Raw genomic sequence first — 20,173 nt, forward strand, 5'->3', positions numbered from 1 at the left:
ATGTCAATTCTTTACGCAGCGGCGTGTCTGCGTATCCCCCTAGGGCCCCATATTACCTTCCACACACAGCGCCTTTGTCCTGGGTGTCGGCGTCTTTGTACGGAGGGGTTGACACCCAGGACCGGACGTGACGTCGGACAGGAAGAGGGAAGCCCCCGCCCCCCAGTGAAGCAGCATGGAGTCCTTAAACGTGGGGCTGCTGATCGATTTGGTATGTGTGTATGTGTGTGTGTGTGTGTGTGTGTGTGTGCGTGTGCGTGTCCCCATGCGACGCTAGTGCCACCATTGTGCTAAGTCGCCGTATGGGACTACTACTCCCATCCGGCATTAGGATGGGAGAGTTGTCCCTGTGTCCGGCGACTTAGCACAATTGTAAAGTTACACAAAACACCTACACACAATACACATACATGACACACAGTACATAAAACACATAACATAGAGTATATACTCACCAACAGCACACTTGTAGGCGAAGCCCTCGATCCTCCAGGAAAAAATCCAAAAATAATAAACCAAATCCATACTCCCTGTCCGCAGAATCCATAAAACGAGTGTCCCACGCCGATCGGCTGCTCTCCGGCGATACACTGCCAGGAGCGAAGCTCCTAGCAGTGTATCGCGTACTGTCCCGGAGTTCAATGACTCCGGCGTCTCGGTTAACAGCAGTACAGCTGCGTTGAACTTTCCCACGCAGCACTGCCGTTAAGCGAGAGTGCCGGGGTCAATGACCGCCGGTAAACTCGCTCGCGCATGCGCAGTGACACACCGACAGGAACTATGGCTCCTGTCAGTGTGTTGCTGCAGCCGTGGAGAGCAGACATATCTCTGGATGTGTCTGTTCTCCATGGAAAATCTTGATACGTGGCACTTAAATATGTGGCAATTAAATACGTGACACGTGGCACTTATACGTGATACGTGTCACTTAAATACGTGGCACTGAAATACGTGATACGTGGCACTGAAATACGTGGCACGTGTCACTTAAATACGTGGCACGTGGCACTTTGATACGTGGCACGTGTCACTTAGATACGTGGCACGTGGCACTGAAATACGTGGCACGTGGCACTTTGATACGTGGCACGTGTCACTTAGATACGTGGCACTGAAATATGTGGCACGTGGCACTTTGATACGTGGCACGTGGCACTTTGATACGTGGCACGTGGCACTGAAATATGTGGCACGTGGCACTTTGATACGTGGCACATGGCACTTTGATACGTGGCACTGAAATACGTGATACGTGGCACTGAAATACGTGGCACGTGGCACTGAAATACGTGATACGTGGCACTTAAATACGTGGCACGTGGCACTGAAATACGTGGCACGTGGCACTGAAATACGTGGCACTGAAATATGTGGCACTGAAATACGTGGCACTGAAATACGTGATACGTGGCAAAGAAATACGTGGCACTTAAATACGTGGCACTTAGGCTATGTTCACATTTGCGTTGTGCGCCGCATGCGTCCTTTTTTTGATTGATTTTGGACGCAGCAAAAATGCAACTTGCTGCGTCCTCTGCGGCCGGATGCGTGCGCTGCAGTGACGCATGCGGCGCAAAACGCAAGTGCGACGCATGTCCATGCGCCCCCATGTTAAATATAGGGGCGCATGACGCATGCGGCGCCCGACGCTGCGGCGCAGACCGCAAATGTGAACGTAGACTTAAATAGCTGGATAGAGCTGGATCCGCGAGCTGTGATCTGGCCTACGCTCAGCACTCTGCGGAGCGCTGTCATTCAAAACACGTCCACTCATTTTGGTGTTTAGTCCCAAAATGGAGGATGGAAGAAGAAAAGGGTTGGACAAGGAAATGACATCATTTCTTTTTTTTTTTCCCCCACTGCAGTTAAAGCTTTATTTGTGTCAAACACAGACAATCTGCAGAGAAAACTGCATAAAAAAACGCACTAAAAACCGCATCAAAAACGCACCAAAAACGCACCTGCGTTTTCTGCCAAGAGCTGCGGTTTTTGTCCTGAAAAAAAAGGATTGAAATCAGGATCGTGTGAACATACCCTTACCGTACAGGGTTACGAGGGGGGGCGTCTGACTGACGCCTGCCCTAGTAACCTGGGGTTAGTGACAGTGGGGTTAGTAAACCCCAGCTGATGTCTGTTCCGCTTGCTGAGGCGTCTTTGGCTCAAGGCCATTGCAGCTGGCAGAATCGACATGATGTTAACTCCAGTGTGTATTGTATTCCGAGTCATAAAGACAGGAAATGACCTCAATGACTCTTTTTTTTTTCCCCTTTTTTTTTTTTTCAAACAAACTTTATTTTCAGTACACAATGCTGAAAAAAACGCAGCTGCAAAAAACGCAGCAAAAAACGCAGTGTGTGAAAGCAGCTGCGTTTTTTGCCTGCGTAAAAAAACGCAGGTAAAGCAGCAGCAAAATACGCGCGCGTAAAAATACGCAGCAAATATGCTGTGTGTGAAAGTAGCCTTATTCTTATCCTATTCTGATTGTGGCATTATTCGTAGGTTATTTTATGAAATATGTAACACCAATCCTCATGTGTCTGCACTGGCCCCCGTCTGTGTGCTGTTTTGTTGGCACAACCTATTTCTGCTGTGCTTTTACCTGTTCATTATTTAAATAAAGATTTTTCACTTATTTATCTGGACTTTAAGACTGCCTTTGTCTGTTTAGTTATTTTCTCATTGAATTATGCACTTAGTCCTGCATACGTCCATAAATGTGCTTTGGGTATTATTTTTACTGTGCTTGATTTAATAAGTTAACTGTCATCTTCCCAAATTAGCATATTATGTTCTCCAATTATTTTTGCTATTTATAAATAAGAAATGTAGACTGTGTGACTACCACATAATAAATAAATAATCTTTATTTTTATACAGCGCTAACATATTCCTCAGTCCTTTACAGTTTGCACACATTATCATTAGTGATGGGCGAGCTCTTAAATGCTCGGGTGCTCGTTGCTCAGCTCGAGCAAATTGGAATACTCGGGTACTTGGCCAGAACAACGAGCCCAATGTAAGTCTATGGGAGACCCGAGTATTTTTTCCGCAATTTCCCCCTGGGGCCCTTTTAAAGTCTAAAAACGTCTGAAAATGATGGAAATACAGGTCCTTCTCAAAAAATTAGCATATAGTGTTAAATTTCATTATTTACCATAATGTAATGATTACAATTAAACTTTCATATATTATAGATTCATTATCCACCAACTGAAATTTGTCAGGTCTTTTATTGTTTTAATACTGATGATTTTGGCATACAACTCCTGATAACCCAAAAAACCTGTCTCAATAAATTAGCATATTTCACCCGTCCAATCAAATAAACGTGTTTTTTAATAACAAACAAAAAAAACATCAAATAATAATGTTCAGTTATGCACTCAATACTTGGTCGGGAATCCTTTGGCAGAAATGACTGCTTCAATGCGGCGTGGCATGGAGGCAATCAGCCTGTGACACTGCTGAGATGTTATGGAGGCCCAGGATGCTTCAATAGCGGCCTTAAGCTCATCCAGAGTGTTGGGTCTTGCGTCTCTCAACTTTCTCTTCACAATATCCCACAGATTCTCTATGGGGTTCAGGTCAGGAGAGTTGGCAGGCCAATTGAGCACAGTAATACCATGGTCAGTAAACCATTTACCAGTGGTTTTGGCACTGTGAGCAGGTGCCAGGAGGCATGAAGTGCTCCAAAATCTCCTGATAGCTAGCTGCATTGACCCTGCCCTTGATGAAACACAGTGGACCAACACCAGCAGCTGACATGGCACCCCACACCATCACTGACTGGGTACTTGACACTGGACTTCAGGCATTTTGGCATTTCCTTCTCCCCAGTCTTCCTCCAGACTCTGGCACCTTGATTTCCGAATGACATGCAAAATTTGCTTTCATCAGAAAAAAGTACTTGGGACCACTTAGCAACAGTCCAGTGCTGCTTCTCTGTAGCCCAGGTCAGGCGCTTCTGCCGCTGTTTATGGTTCAAAAGTGGCTTTACCTGGGGAATGCGGCACCTGTAGCCCATTTCCTGCACACGCCTGTGCACGGTGGCTCTGGATGTTTCCACACCAGACTCAGTCCACTGCTTCCTCAGGTTCCCCAAGGTCTGGAATCGGTCCTTCTCCACAATCTTCCTCAGGGTCCGGTCACCTCTTCTCGTTGTACAGCGTTTTCTGCCACATTGTTTCCTTCCAACAGACTTACCATTGAGGTGCCTTGATACAGCACTCTGGGAACAGCCTATTTGTTGAGAAATTTCTTTCTGGGTCTTACCCTCTTGCTTGAGGGTGTCAATGATGGCCTTCTTGACATCTGTCAGGTCGCTAGTCTTACCCATGATGGGGGTTTTGAGTAATGAACCAGGCAGGGAGTTTTTAAAAGCCTCAGGTATCTTTTGCATGTGTTTAGAGTTAATTAGTTGATTCAGAAGATTAGGGTAATAGGTCGTTTAGAGAACCTTTTCTTGATATGCTAATTTATTGAGACAGGTTTTTGGGTTATCAGGAGTTGTAGGCCAAAATCATCAGTATTAAAACAATAAAAGACCTGACAAATTTCAGTTGGTGGATAATGAATCTATAATATATGAAAGTTTAATTGTAATCATTACATTATGGTAAATAATGAAATTTAACACTATATGCTAATTTTTTGAGAAGGACCTGTACTGCTCAAATGACACAAGAACCTCATGGGGATCGCCCCTAGAAGCATTCCTGACTCCTAGTTCACAGCCTTAATCATTTTTTTTCCGAGATTCATGCCATTTTTCCCAGTGCCACAAAAAACACATGAAAAGGAAGCCAAAACGGGTTTTGCTTGGAAATATGTCAAGGTACATCCTTTGCAGGTTAATGACTTGCCTGTAAGGCCAAATATTTAACCCCAGACCGAAAATTTCCTCTCCCACTTAGGCTTAGTTCAGACGCAGCATTTTTGAAGCATTTTTCAACTTTAACATTGCTTTCAACCACTACAAATGCATTCACTGGGAAATGTCATTGTAACATTTAACACCCCTAGCTGGCCATGTGGTGGGCGACACATAAGCAGACCCATCTTGTTTCATTTACGAAGGAGGGACTCTTAAAGTCACAGAGTCTATTTTTACTGGTGCATCAGGCGGCATTAATCTTCTTAAAGGGCCATTATGAAACAGTGGGTCTCCTAAGCTGTTGTAGCCTATGCTGTGAGTGGATGGGCTGCCAAGAATTACGACGCACCACAATACCCCTGTCATAAGATGTCCAGGGGGGACTCCAGAAAAAGTGTTGCATTGAATTCAAGGCCTGCCCTGCTACCAATTCATATGCACCCCAATAAGCCTTTGAACCCACATAGTGGATGTGCCCATGAAAATCCACTTCACAATATGCATTTTGTACTCCCGTACTCCTTGGTTTTACACAGTGGCAGGAAGGTGAGCCCTGCTGCATAGTCAGTCATACGCACCCCATTAGGCCTTGGAACCCACATACTGGATGGGCCCATGAAAATCCACTTCAAAATATGCATTTTGTACTCCCGTACTCCTTGGTTTTACACATTGGCGGCAAGGCCAGCCCTGCTGCATAGTCTTATGCACCCCATTAGGCCTTGGAACCCACATAGTGGATGTGCCCATGAAAATCCACTTCACAATATGCATTTTGTACTCCCGTACTACTTTGTTTTACACATTGGCAGGAAGGCGAGCCCTGCTGCATAGTCAGTCAAATGCACCCCATTACGCCTTGGAACCCACATACTGGATGGGCCCATGAAAATCCACTCATATTTTTTAATGGTATGATGGTTCCCTCTTTGCAGAATTATTTACAGGAGAATTTGGCAATTGTGTTTGCCATCTTTTTAACACTAAGGTTCAGATACGGCTTTAAAAAAGGCTAATCCTTGCAATACAAAGCAATTTCATTGCAAACTACAAAATTCAAGGAATATTAAGATTGAATAGTGTGAATGCGTATATTTTTGTGTATGTTAACAGTAACATACAAAGGTTAATAAGTACATATAAGGATTACATAAATATACTGATTACGTATATATGAAGATTAACTTCATACAGTCTACTTAGATCATCACCAAGAGGCTTTTAAATATCATCCATCTGGAATATCCGAGAAGCAACACCAAGACAGAGAACCCCTGGGAGATTACTTACACTGCATGGGCGTCTCCAATTATGTAGGTATCAGCACACTGTTCATGTACAGGTACCCCAGTTTTGGCATCTGTCTTAGTCTCTCTGGTCTTATATAGTGATTTACACTATGTAGTAACTCTAGTTTCACCCAGACCTTTGAAGTGGACACTTTTCAAGGTTGGATGAAACTGAGATACCATGGACTCATCAGACGAGGGGCCATAAACCCCTAGAAAATAAAAGCCACAAGGATTTAGATCAAACCACCACAGGCAGAGTTTCAGTAAACCTTAATGTTTTACAATGACAAACAGCAAACATATAGAGGCTTCGAACTGTTTGTGAAGTGAGTAAACAAACATTTATCAAGATTGTGTCACTATGAGCCTTGTCTGTCAAATCTCTAAATGTTTTACAAGACATGCAGCTATGTGATTGTCTGAATGCATTTGGTGTACAGTATTTCAATCTTGTTTACAAATCGCCATTTGTATATTCGCCATTTGAACATTTGAGGCAGCCAAAGTTATGGCTGTCAAGGAGAGTAACTAATATAGTGGACAAAGTTATATTTTTAATGAACTACTGAGCCAAACTAACAGCATTGCTTTATCAAATTTATATGAAGTATATTGTGTCCAATTTGACCAACCAGGCAACACAAAAAGGACCTTTTCAAGTGAGCTCTTTAAGGTACACAAATGTGAAGTGTTTGCCATCAAGGATGTGGTTTCACCAATGGGGGGTACCTTTTTTAAAAATATACTATTGCCATCACAGCCCCCCTTGCCCAAACTTCACGGGCCTATAACAGTACAAAGCATGTTCACCCAGGTCATGTCGTCGGAGATAAGGAAGAGACATTGCAGAAGACAGAGTTAAGAATTGGGGCCAATGTAGTGGTGTGGGTCTCTGAGACTTGTAATGCAGTGCATGATCTGTCAAACAATTCCCCAATGAGGGTACCTTTTTTAAAAATACACTAGTTCCATCGCATGCCTCTAGCCCAAACTTCAACAGCCTATAACAGTACTGAGCACGTTCACCCTGGTGATCTAGTGGCAGGTACATTTTAGATTGCAGGAGACTGAGTTAAGAAGTCGGCCCAATGGAATGTCATGCCCAGTTCTCCAATGTGGGGTCCATTTTTAAAAAAATAAAACAGTGCCATCACAGCCCCTTTGCCCAAAATTCACTGTCCTATAACAGTACAGAGCACGCTTACCCTGGTGATCTACGGGCAGGTACAGGACAGATTGCTGGCGGCCTAGTTAAGAAGTAGGCCCAATGTAATGTCATGCCCAATTCCCCAATGTAGGGTCCATTTTTAAAAAAATAAAAGAGTGCCATCACAGCCCCTTTGCCCAAAATTCACTGTCCTATAACAGTACAGAGCACGTTCACCCTGATGATCTACTGGCAGGTAGAGGACAGATTGCAGGCGACCGAGTTAAGAAGTAGGCCCAATGTAATGTCATGCCCAATTCCCCAATGTGGGGTCCTTTTTGGACTTAAATAAATAGTGCCATCACAGCCCCCTTGCCAAAATTCACTGGACTATAACAGTACAGAGCACGTTCACCTTGGTGATCTGCTGGCAGGTACAGGACAGATTGCATGAGACCGAGTTAAGAAGTCGGCCCAATGGAATGTCATGCCCAATTCCCCAATGTGGGGTCCATTTTTTAAAAAATAAAAGAGTGCCATCACAGCCCCCTTGCCCAAAATGCACCGTACAGAGCACGTTAACCCTGGTGATCTAGTGGCAGTTAAAGGACACATTGCAGGAGACAGAATGAAGAAGTAGGCCCAATGTAATGTCATACCCAATTCCCCAATATGGGGTCCATTTAAAAAAAAATAAAAGAGTGCCATCACAGCCCCCTTGCCCAAAATTCACTGGCCTATAACAGTACAGAGCACGTTCACTCTGGTGATCTACTGGTAGGTACAGGACAGATTGCAGGCGACCGAGTTAAGAAGTAGGCCCATATTAATGTCATGCCCAATTCCTCAATGTGTTGTCCTTTTTGGACTTAAATAAATAGTGCCATCACAGCCCCCTTGACCAAAATTCACTGGACTATAACAGTACAGAGCACATTCACCCTGGTGATCTACTGGCAGGTACAGGACAGATTGCAGGAGACCGAGTTAAGAAGTCGGCCCAATGGAATGTCATGCCCAATTCCCCAATGTGGGGTCCATTTTTAAAAAAATAAAAGAGTGCCATCACAGCCCCCTTGCCCAAAATGCACCGTACAGAGCACGTTAACCCTTGTGATCTAGTGGCAGTTAAAGGACACATTGCAGGAAACAGAATGAAGAAGTAGGCCCAAAGTAATGTCATGCCCAATTCCCCAATGTGGGGTCCATTTTTAAAAAAATAAGAGTGCCATCACAGCCCCCTTGCCCAAAATTCACTGGCCTATAACAGTACAGAGCATGTTCACTCTGGTGATTACTGGCAGGTACAGGACAGACTGCAGGAGACAGAGTTAAGAAGTAGGCCCAATGTAATGTCATGCCCAATTCCCCAATGTAAAATCCCTTTTTTTTAAAAATAAAAGCGTGCCATCACAGCCTGTTGTGAATTTGCTTTTTGCTCCCTCTAGTGGTTACTAGTTTTTTGACTCTGGTTTTTCTGTCATTCCTTTTATCCGCACCTGGGTCGTTAGTTAGGGGTGTTGCTATATAAGCTCCCTGGACCTTCAGTTCAATGCCTGGCAACGTAGTTATCAGAGCTAGTCTGCTGTGCTCTTGTCTACTGATCCTGGTTCCAGTTATATCAGCTAAGTCTGCCTTTTGCTTTTTGCTATTTGTTTTGGTTTTGTATTTTTGTCCAGCTTGTTCCAAATCTATATCCTGACCTTTGCTGGAAGCTCTAGGGGGCTGGTGTTCTCCCCCCGGACCGTTAGACGGTTCGGGGGTTCTTGAATTTCCAGTGTGGATTTTGATAGGGTTTTTGTTGACCATATAAGTTACCTTTCTTTATTCTGCTATCAGTAAGCGGGCCTCTCTGTGCTAAACCTGGTTCATTTCTGTGTTTGTCATTTCCTCTTACCTCACCGTCATTATTTGTGGGGGGCTTCTATCCAGCTTTGGGGTCCCCTTCTCTGGAGGCAAGAAAGGTCTTTGTTTTCCTCTACTAGGGGTAGCTAGATTCTCCGGCTGGCGCGTGTCATCTAGAATCAACGTAGGAATGATCCCCGGCTACTTCTAGTGTTGGCGTTAGGAGTAGATATATGGTCAACCCAGTTACCACTGCCCTATGAGCTGGATTTTTGTATTCTGCAGACTTCCACGTTCCTCTGAGACCCTCGCCATTGGGGTCATAACAGTTTGCCAGGCCAGTATTAAATGTTTAATGCATTGCAGAAGAGGGATTATAAGAAAGAAGATTCTGAGTTTTTTTTTTCTCCTTCCCCTTTACCTCAGAGTGGCTATGCTTGCTGCAGACATGAATGTCCAGACCTTGATTACAAGTGTGGACCAGCTGGCTACTCGTGTGCAGGGCATACAAGACTATGTTATCAGAAATCCTAGGTCAGAACCTAAAATACCGATTCCTGAACTGTTTTCCGGAGACAGGTTTAAGTTTAGGAATTTCGTGAATAATTGTAAATTGTTTTTGTCCCTGAGACCCTGTTCATCAGGAGATTCTGCTCAGCAAGTAAAAATTGTTATTTCGTTCTTACGGGGCGACCCTCAGGATTGGGCTTTTTCGCTGGCGCCAGGAGATCCGGCATTGGCTGATCTTGATGCGTTTTTTCTGGCGCTCGGTTTACTTTATGAGGAACCCAATCTTGAGATTCAGGCAGAAAAGGCCTTGCTGTCTATGTCTCAGGGGCAGGACGAGGCTGATGTGTATTGCCAAAAATTTCGGAAATGGTCCGTGCTGACACATTGGAACGAGTGTGCACTGGCCGCTAATTTTAGAAATGGCCTTTCTGAAGCCATTAAGAATGTTATGGTGGGTTTTCCCATTCCCACAGGTCTGAATGATACTATGGCACTGGCTATTCAAATTGACCGGCGGTTGCGGGAGCGCAAAACCGCAAATTCCCTCATGGTGTTGTCTGAACAGACACCTAATTCGGTGCAATGTGATAGAAAAACCGCAAATTCCCTCATGGTGTTGTCTGAACAGACACCTGATTTAATGCAATGTGATAGAATCCTGACTAGAAATGAGCGGAAAATTCATAGACGCCGGAATGGCTTGTGCTACTACTGTGGTGATTCTACACATGTTATCTCAGCATGCTCTAAACGTATAGCTAAGGTTGTTAGTCCTGTCACCGTTGGTAATTTGCAACCTAAATTTATTCTGTCTGTAACTTTGATTTGCTCACTGTCATCTTATCCTGTCATGGCGTTTGTAGATTCAGGTGCTGCCCTGAGTCTCATGGATCTCTCATTTGCTAAGCGCTGTGGATTTACTCTTGAACCATTAGAAAATCCTATTCCTCTTAGGGGTATTGATGCTACACCATTGGCAGCAAATAAACCGCAGTATTGGACTCAGGTTACCATGTGCATGACTCCTGAACACCGCGAGGTGATACGTTTCCTGGTTTTACATAAAATGCATGATTTGGTCGTTTTAGGGCTGCCATGGTTACAGACCCATAATCCAGTCCTGGACTGGAAGGCTATGTCAGTCTCAAGTTGGGGCTGTCGTGGTATTCATGAGGATTCCCTGCCTGTGTCTATTGCTTCTTCTACGCCTTCGGAAGTTCCGGAGTATTTGTCTGATTATCAGGATGTCTTCAGTGAGTCTGAGTCCAGTGCACTGCCTCCTCATAGGGACTGTGACTGTGCTATAGATTTGATCCCAGGCAGTAAATTTCCTAAGGGAAGACTGTTTAATCTGTCGGTACCTGAACATACCGCTATGCGTTCATATATCAAGGAGTCTCTGGAAAAAGGACATATTCGTCCGTCTTCTTCCCCTCTTGGTGCGGGATTCTTTTTTGTGGCAAAAAAGGACGGATCTTTGAGACCTTGTATTGATTATCGGCTTTTAAATAAGATCACTGTCAAATTTCAGTATCCTTTACCGCTGTTGTCTGACTTGTTTGCCCGGATTAAGGGTGCCAAGTGGTTCACCAAGATAGACCTTCGTGGTGCGTACAACCTTGTGCGCATTAAGCAAGGTGATGAATGGAAAACCGCATTCAATACGCCCGAAGGTCATTTTGAGTACTTGGTGATGCCTTTTGGGCTCTCCAATGCGCCTTCAGTTTTTCAGTCCTTTATGCATGACATTTTCCGGAAGTATCTGGATAAATTTTTGATTGTTTATCTGGATGATATTTTGGTTTTTTCTGATAATTGGGATTCGCATGTGGAGCAGGTCAGGTTGGTCTTTAAAATTTTGCGTGAAAATTCTTTGTTTGTCAAGGGCTCAAAGTGTCTCTTTGGTGTACAGAAGGTTCCCTTTTTGGGGTTCATTTTTTCCCCTTCTGCTGTGGAGATGGACCCAGTCAAGGTCCGAGCTATTCTTGATTGGACTCAGCCCTCGTCAGTTAAGAGTCTTCAGAAGTTCTTGGGCTTCGCTAACTTCTACCGTCGTTTTATCGCTAATTTTTCTAGCATTGTGAAACCTTTGACGGATATGACCAAGAAGGGCTCCGATGTAGCTAACTGGGCTCCTGCTGCCGTGGAGGCTTTCCAGGAGTTGAAACGCCGGTTTACTTCGGCGCCTGTTTTGTGCCAGCCTGACGTCTCACTTCCCTTTCAGGTTGAGGTGGATGCTTCGGAGATTGGGGCAGGGGCCGTTTTGTCGCAGAGAGGCCCTGGTTGCTCTGTTATGAAGCCTTGTGCCTTTTTCTCTAGGAAATTTTCGCCTGCCGAGCGAAATTATGATGTGGGCAATCGGGAGTTGTTGGCCATGAAATGGGCATTTGAGGAGTGGCGTCATTGGCTCGAGGGTGCTAAGCATCGTGTGGTGGTCTTGACTGATCACAAAAATCTGATGTATCTCGAGTCTGCTAAACGCCTTAATCCGAGACAGGCCCGCTGGTCATTGTTTTTCTCCCGCTTTGATTTTGTTGTCTCGTATTTACCAGGTTCAAAGAATGTGAAGGCCGATGCTCTTTCTAGGAGCTTTGTGCCTGATGCTCCTGGAGTCGCTGATCCTGTTGGTATTCTTAAAGATGGAGTTATCTTGTCAGCTATTTCTCCGGATCTGCGACGTGTGTTGCAGAGATTTCAGGCTGATAGGCCTGAGTCTTGTCCACCTGACAGACTGTTTGTCCCGGATAAGTGGACCAGCAGAGTCATTTCCGAGGTTCATTCCTCGGTGTTGGCAGGTCACCCGGGAATTTTTGGCACCAGAGATCTGGTGGCCAGGTCCTTTTGGTGGCCTTCCTTGTCAAGGGATGTGCGGTCATTTGTGCAGTCCTGTGGGACTTGTGCTCGAGCTAAGCCTTGCTGTTCTCGTGCCAGCGGTTTGCTCTTGCCCTTGCCTGTCCCGAAGAGACCTTGGACACATATCTCCATGGATTTCATTTCTGATCTTCCGCTATCTCAGGGCATGTCCGTTATCTGGGTGATATGTGATCGCTTCTCCAAGATGGTCCATTTGGTTCCTTTGCCTAAGCTGCCTTCCTCTTCCGATCTGGTTCCTGTGTTTTTCCAGAACGTGGTTCGTTTGCACGGCATCCCTGAGAATATTGTGTCAGACAGAGGATCCCAGTTCGTTTCCAGGTTCTGGCGATCCTTTTGTAGTAGGATGGGCATTGATTTGTCGTTTTCGTCTGCTTTCCATCCTCAGACTAATGGACAGACGGAGCGAACCAATCAGACTTTGGAGGCTTATTTGAGGTGTTTTGTCTCTGCTGATCAGGACGATTGGGTGACATTCTTGCCGTTGGCTGAGTTTGCCCTTAATAATCGGGCTAGTTCCGCCACCTTGGTTTCGCCTTTTTTCTGCAACTCTGGTTTCCATCCTCGCTTTTCTTCGGGTCATGTGGAGCCTTCTGACTGTCCTGGGGTGGATTCTGTGGTGGATAGGTTGCAGCAGATCTGGAATCATGTGGTGGACAACTTGAAGTTGTCACAGGAGAAGGCTCAGCGCTTTGCCAACCGCCGCCGCGGTGTGGGTCCCCGACTACGCGTTGGGGATTTGGTGTGGCTTTCTTCCCGCTTTGTTCCTATGAAGGTCTCCTCTCCCAAATTTAAACCTCGTTTTATTGGGCCTTACAAGATATTGGAAATCCTTAATCCTGTATCTTTTCGTCTGGATCTTCCTGTGTCGTTTGCTATTCACAATGTATTTCATAGGTCCTTGTTGCGGCGGTACATTGTGCCTGTAGTTCCTTCTGCTGAGCCTCCTGCTCCGGTGTTGGTTGAGGGCGAGTTGGAGTACGTGGTGGAGAAGATCTTGGATTCTCGCCTCTCCAGGCGGAGGCTTCAGTACCTGGTCAAGTGGAAGGGCTATGGTCAGGAGGATAATTCCTGGGTGGTCGCCTCTGATGTTCATGCGGCCGATTTAGTTCGTGCCTTTCATGCCGCTCATCCTGATCGCCCTGGTGGTCGTGGTGAGGGTTCGGTGACCCCTCACTAAGGGGGGGGTACTGTTGTGAATTTGCTTTTTGCTCCCTCTAGTGGTTACTAGTTTTTTGACTCTGGTTTTTCTGTCATTCCTTTTATCCGCACCTGGGTCGTTAGTTAGGGGTGTTGCTATATAAGCTCCCTGGACCTTCAGTTCAATGCCTGGCAACGTAGTTATCAGAGCTAGTCTGCTGTGCTCTTGTCTACTGATCCTGGTTCCAGTTATATCAGCTAAGTCTGCCTTTTGCTTTTTGCTATTTGTTTTGGTTTTGTATTTTTGTCCAGCTTGTTCCAAATCTATATCCTGACCTTTGCTGGAAGCTCTAGGGGGCTGGTGTTCTCCCCCCGGACCGTTAGACGGTTCGGGGGTTCTTGAATTTCCAGTGTGGATTTTGATAGGGTTTTTGTTGACCATATAAGTTACCTTTCTTTATTCTGCTATCAGTAAGCGGGCCTCTCTGTGCTAAACCTGGTTCATTTCTGTGTTTGTCATTTCCTCTTACCTCACTGTCATTATTTGTGGGGGGCTTCTATCCAGCTTTGGGGTCCCCTTCTCTGGAGGCAAGAAAGGTCTTTGTTTTCCTCTACTAGGGGTAGCTAGATTCTCCGGCTGGCGCGTGTCATCTAGAATCAACGTAGGAATGATCCCCGGCTACTTCTAGTGTTGGCGTTAGGAGTAGATATATGGTCAACCCAGTTACCACTGCCCTATGAGCTGGATTTTTGTATTCTGCAGACTTCCACGTTCCTCTGAGACCCTCGCCATTGGGGTCATAACACAGCCCCCTTGGCCAACATGCACCATACAGAGCACGTTCACCCTGGTGATCTATTGGCAGGTACAGGACAGATTGCAGGAGACCGAGTTAAGAAGTCGGCCCACATGGGAATTTTCTTAGTAGTTCCGCTACAAGGGCCCTGTGGTACTGCAACATTTTAGTACACTCTCTGCCTCATGCCGAAGAGATTGAAAGTTCTCCTTGTAGCGTGGGTCTAGAAGTGTCACCAACCAGTAAACCAACCTTCAGGGCTTGGATTAAAGTGGGTTGTTAGATTTGGTTTAAGGATTGCATTTGAGATTTGGAGTCTATTTTTATCTGTAAATTGAATTTCAATAATACGGATACTTTTTTTTGCTCTAAGTTCCCGATGCTCAATCTGTATTATGTGTAGTAATCCTGGTCATAATGCATGAACAGTTATGTTCTGCTTGATAGCACTGAGATGCTTTATGGCAGGGGTGCACAACATTTTTTGGTAGAAAGTCCATATTGCCCTACTGAACTAATCCCGAGAGCCACAATTTTTTTTACAGAGGTAGTTACATGAATACATCACCAGAACAACGATCAGTAGATTAATACATCAACAGAACCACATTTTGAGTATTTAAGAAGGATTTGGAGAGTTTCTGATCAGTTTTGGCCCCTCAAAAATCAGCATGAACACACACTATCTTAAACTGAGTTTAAACACGTTATGGATTGCTACATGTGTACAATTTCATTACCACTGTGAGCACATGAGTGCAGCACCAGAACCACCATCAGTGCATTGATGCAGCATCAGAACCACCATAATTTACGATTGCAGCAACAGAACCACTGTCAGTATGTGAATGCAGCACCAGAACCACTGTCAGTACATGAATGCAGCTCTAGAACCACCATCAGTACATGAATGGAGAACCAGAAACATCGTTAGTACTTGAATGAAGTGCCCAAACTACCATCAGTACATGAATGCAGCATCAGAACCACCGTCAGTACATGGGTGCAGAGCCAGAGCCATCGACAGTGCCTGAATGCAAATCATAAATGCATTTAGTACTTGAATGCAGTGTCAGAAAAATTTTCACTATATGAGTACAGTGCCAGAAACACCATCATTGCATGTATAGAGAACCAATCTTAGCACAGAAATCAATTGTAATGTCAGGTCAACCCCATATACATGTGCATTACATGAATCTACAATTCCCAGTATGTCCTTAACAGTGGTAAGCAGATGCAGCAAGTTGTTACCAGCCATCACTAGACTGTGGACCATACATGGACCACAACACTGATGATGATGAGACACATACAGGATCACAAGTAAATCTTTACAATCTTCACATCCAGGTACCTTATAGACAACATATTCTCTGGCTGGAGTCGCTGCCTTCTCTTTCATGCTATACAGACGCCATAATGAGATTTCATGCCCAAAGCTCATCTCTCCAGACTTCCCTTTTCCCCATGTTCAGCAGCACATCCCGACAAGGTTCCCTTAAAAATAAAAGTATAATTTCACTGCCCCATAAATAGAAATATCTCCTTTGTTCTGCCCCTGAATAAATTATTGCCCCTCACTGTACTCCTGCACAAACCTGCACAAAATCCCTCCCACGCTGCCTTTCTTGCAAAGATCACCCCAAACTGCCCCTCTCTAGAATAACCCCCACACTGCCCCTTCCAAAAGACCCTTCTATACTGTCCCTCTCCAAAATACTCCCCCACAATGTCCTTCTCCAAATTATCCCCCATATCACCCTTCTCCAAAATATCACCCGACATTGTTCCTCTGTATAATATTGCCCCACATATCTCCCATATCTGCCCCACATATCTCCCATACATCTCCATAATTGGCACATACTGCCCATTTCCATATCTCCCCTAAACTGACCCTTTCCAAGTCTGCAGCGCCCCAGAGTCCTGGTCCTGGCAGTATTGTCACTCTTCCACTAGGGGGAGTGATGGTACGTCTGATGGCACTAAAGGAGTTCACCTGACCAGGTATCACAGTCACACACTACACTTCACACTCCAACCACCAGGGGGAGCAAAGGGTTCTATCTACTAGGCCACTCCTCACACTCGGGTAAAACTGGGGTTGGATAGGAAGTTAGTCGGAGAACGCTACTGGGTGAGACCCAGGAAAGACCTGTCAGGCAGACAGGGGTAGAAGGAGGAACATCTGAGCTGCAGACAGAGGTCCCTGTCAGGGGTGGGATCCTGGCAGAGACTTAGCAAGAGATAGAACGTTACGGAGCTGCGCCTGCACCTCATTGCGGCAGCATCCTAAGAAAGGACAAGAAGCGGAGTATATTGTGGAAAAGTGAGAAATGAGATCACAGCACAAGGAGATAATACCGGGAGGAGTTCTGCCTTAAGATCGGCAACATCCTTCTGAGGCGCGTAGCCGGTGGCCGGAACACCGAGGGAGTAATAGGCTCTACGCATTACTTCAAACTACGGCAGGACAGTTAATTCCAAGTTGGCTGCCCAATCTTTAACCTAATGAAGACAAAGGAGGCAAATTGTGGGAGAGGGGCGTCTATAGGGTCCCTATAAAATAACTCCAGGCCTACCCCGTCATACGGGTCGTCCTATCCATACCATCTGGGGGACGGAGAGAGAGAATATCAGAAACATACACGACAGTTGTGAGGACTATCTCGTGGTGCTCAGCAGGGAGGTACTACAACACACAGGCGCAAGTAGGAAGGCTACTGATTACCACCTGCAAAGGGAACTCTGGATGTGCCTTCGGACCGGTCGGATTCAGCCAGCCCTGTTAGCAGTTCTTTGGATTGTGGATGCTGAAGTCTTCAGTAAAATGTAAAGAGACTGCAACCCTGTGTCCTCGTTATTTACTGCGACCTACACCATCATCATCTACCTTACTGGGAAGCCCTGGGGACATACTTCACCTGAGGGAAGGTATGCCATCTAGCTGCCATTCCATCACCCCAGCGTCGGTCATCCTGACCAAATACCACAGGTGGTGTCATGAACACCATACAAACAACTAACTACACCTTTAATTGGGCGCCCCATAGCAGGGCCACGGACCAGGTCGGGCCACCGTGACATCCCCAGAACCGAGACAGAAGGGACCCGGTACCGAGTACCCCACTGCACTGGGCCTGGGGGCGATCCAACTTCCCCCACTGCTTGCTATATTATGCCCCTTTTCACAATCCCTCCTAATTGCCCCATTATGTCCAAAATTGCCCCATAATGTCCCAAATATCCCACATTATGTTCCCTTTTAGTAACAACCCTCCCTTCCCCCGGCCACTCCATTCTAACATGACACTTAAAGGGAATATGTCAGCAGGTTTTTGCTACTTCAACTAAGAGTAGCGTGAAGTAAGCAAAGAGAAACTGAATCCAACCATGTATCACTTAGTTTGGGTGCAGCAGTTCTGACACAGAATTTTTTGATTTGGCAATACACCAGAGCTGTCTTTCACAGATGACGTGTTGCACTAGCATGCACGTGCTGCTGTGACCCAGCAATGATAAGCTACTGTTGTCACTTTAATAAGATGTAATACTCTGTTAGAGACGTAAAATGTAGAATTAGCACCATCTGCTGACGTTTAATTGTACTACATATTATTTTTCTGTAAAGCAGTCAGTTGCATTGTCAGAGAATCCAATGCATTTTGTGTAAGAAGGTCCTGGTGAAGCAGTCATTTTGTAAGAAGCAGTCTAGCAGAACAGTTGTGTAAAACTTTCTCCTGCATTATGTTATTAAAGCGTCATTGTCCTGGATAAAGTATATCTGGTAAGGGAACTATCTCTGTTCTGTGGTATTGTGTATTCAGAACTGTTGTTAAATTAGGCGGTGATTGTTACTAGGTCATGTGTTCACATGTACAATCTCCATCTTACTGTGTGCTTTGACATGTAAATGTCATAATTGTGTGATATTCTAAGCTGAATACTTATACCTGTTATATGTATTCTTGTAGGTTAACCATCCACATTCATACATTTTGATTCTATACATCCATCCATCTGTTGACCAATAAACAAGTTGGACTACACAGAATGGTCTGCTTACTTTGGAAAACAAAGAAGGTTTATGCTGTATGTCAGAATGCACATCATGGGAACGTGTAAGAAGACAGAACAATAGCAGAGGCATTGCTGAAATCTGTGTTTTAACTCATATCTCCTGCTGCCTACAGATTATATAGCAAAAACATGATGACAGATTTAATTTAATCTTCATCTCCTCCATAGAGCGCTTACCAGTGCCCAATGTCTCTTTTTCATGTGTGGCCCCAGAGCCGACAGCAGTATTGCGATGTCAGCAGCGTGTTGACCTCATCATGCTGCTGCACATTTCAGGCGGGGTCTGACTGCACTCCTCTATTACTGTCCCGATGCCACAGTGTGCAAATGTATTCAGGTCTGAAATAGCAATGTTCATGCTTTGGAGTAGAGAGTAAATGAATATTTCCAAAAATAAAAATCTGTTTAAGAAATGTATCCCACATTTTCTTGCTCACTATATGGATTAAAATATCCAAACATTGTACTAATCCATAAATTATACAATTCCCACATTATACTGAGCCACACATTATACTGATCAATGCATTGTACTGATTCAAACATTATACATATCCACACGGTTACGCCCACAGGGCGTGATGAGGTACAGTGGACTCACTAGACCAGTGATGGTGCATTGACAGCTGTATACTCAAGAGACAAAAGAATGAGCTTCATAAACCAAGGATATTTATTAAAGAAGACTTAACAAAAGGGAAAAGGTGTCTGAGAGGAGGACCCTCTGGATCATGACACTGAACCGTGTAGTGGAGCACCGGGAAAGGTATACCCCTATACAGGGATTCCCCCGTCACAACACCAGGAGGCCTAAATGCCATGAATCCCGGACCAGAGGGACGAACTGTTGAGACCAGATAAAGAGACTTGTGAAATACTGGATCTGCTGATGGAGGGAACCCTGGAAGCTCTGTATAATCCTGGAAAGGCTGATCCAGCCGGTAGTGGTATCCGGATGGTTCTGAGGGATCCAGGAAAGGAAACTGCCAGCAGAGGATTCTATGGAGACAGAGATATCAGTATAAATCAAAACAACAGACTTCTGATTGCATAGCAGAACACAGCAGAGTGTGGCCTGAGCAGGAGGCAACGATCCCACAGAATGGACACGTTGCCCAGGCACCTCCCTTAGGGGGAGGATGCCTTTTATGCACAGAGCATCACAGCACAGACAGCCCTAATGGAGAACAGGTGCCCTGCTGCTTTAAGTATGCGCAGGAAGTGGGGCGCTCCTCCTAAGAGCATTTCCAGGAGACCTGCCAAGAGGATGCAGATTCCTAGCAGAGAAAGGAGCCGCTGATTGTCTGGAGCCACGGACAGGGTGAGCAGTACTAGTGGAGCTGCTTGATAGGTGCCGGTCTCCCGGCCCAGCGTAGACCTGACCCGTGGCTGCGGGCATGACACACCCGCTTTGTAGTGATATATGCATTGTACTGATCCACGCATCATACTGATCCATGCATTTAACTGATCCACACATTACAATGATCCACACATTGTACTGCATTGTACGGATCCACACATTGTATGGATCCACGCCCTATACTGATCCACGCATTGTACTGATCTACACATTACACTGAGCCACATTCTACTGATCCATACATTATAGTGA

At 45.2% G+C, this 20,173-nt stretch overlaps 1 long non-coding RNA gene across 1 annotated transcript in view; it reads left to right on the forward strand.

The window, feature by feature from the left end:
- Positions 1-18,890, forward strand: part of LOC143818545 (uncharacterized) — a 112,370-nt gene extending 93,480 nt beyond the window's left edge. Inside the window, exon 5 of the long non-coding RNA XR_013224598.1 lies at positions 18,453-18,890. This is a non-coding gene — a long non-coding RNA (uncharacterized LOC143818545). The remainder of the gene's footprint in view (positions 1-18,452) is intronic.
- Positions 18,891-20,173: the final 1,283 nt, after the last annotated feature.

This window comes from Ranitomeya variabilis, chromosome 3 (genome assembly GCF_051348905.1).
Source record: "Ranitomeya variabilis isolate aRanVar5 chromosome 3, aRanVar5.hap1, whole genome shotgun sequence".
NCBI lineage: Eukaryota > Metazoa > Chordata > Amphibia > Anura > Dendrobatidae > Ranitomeya > Ranitomeya variabilis.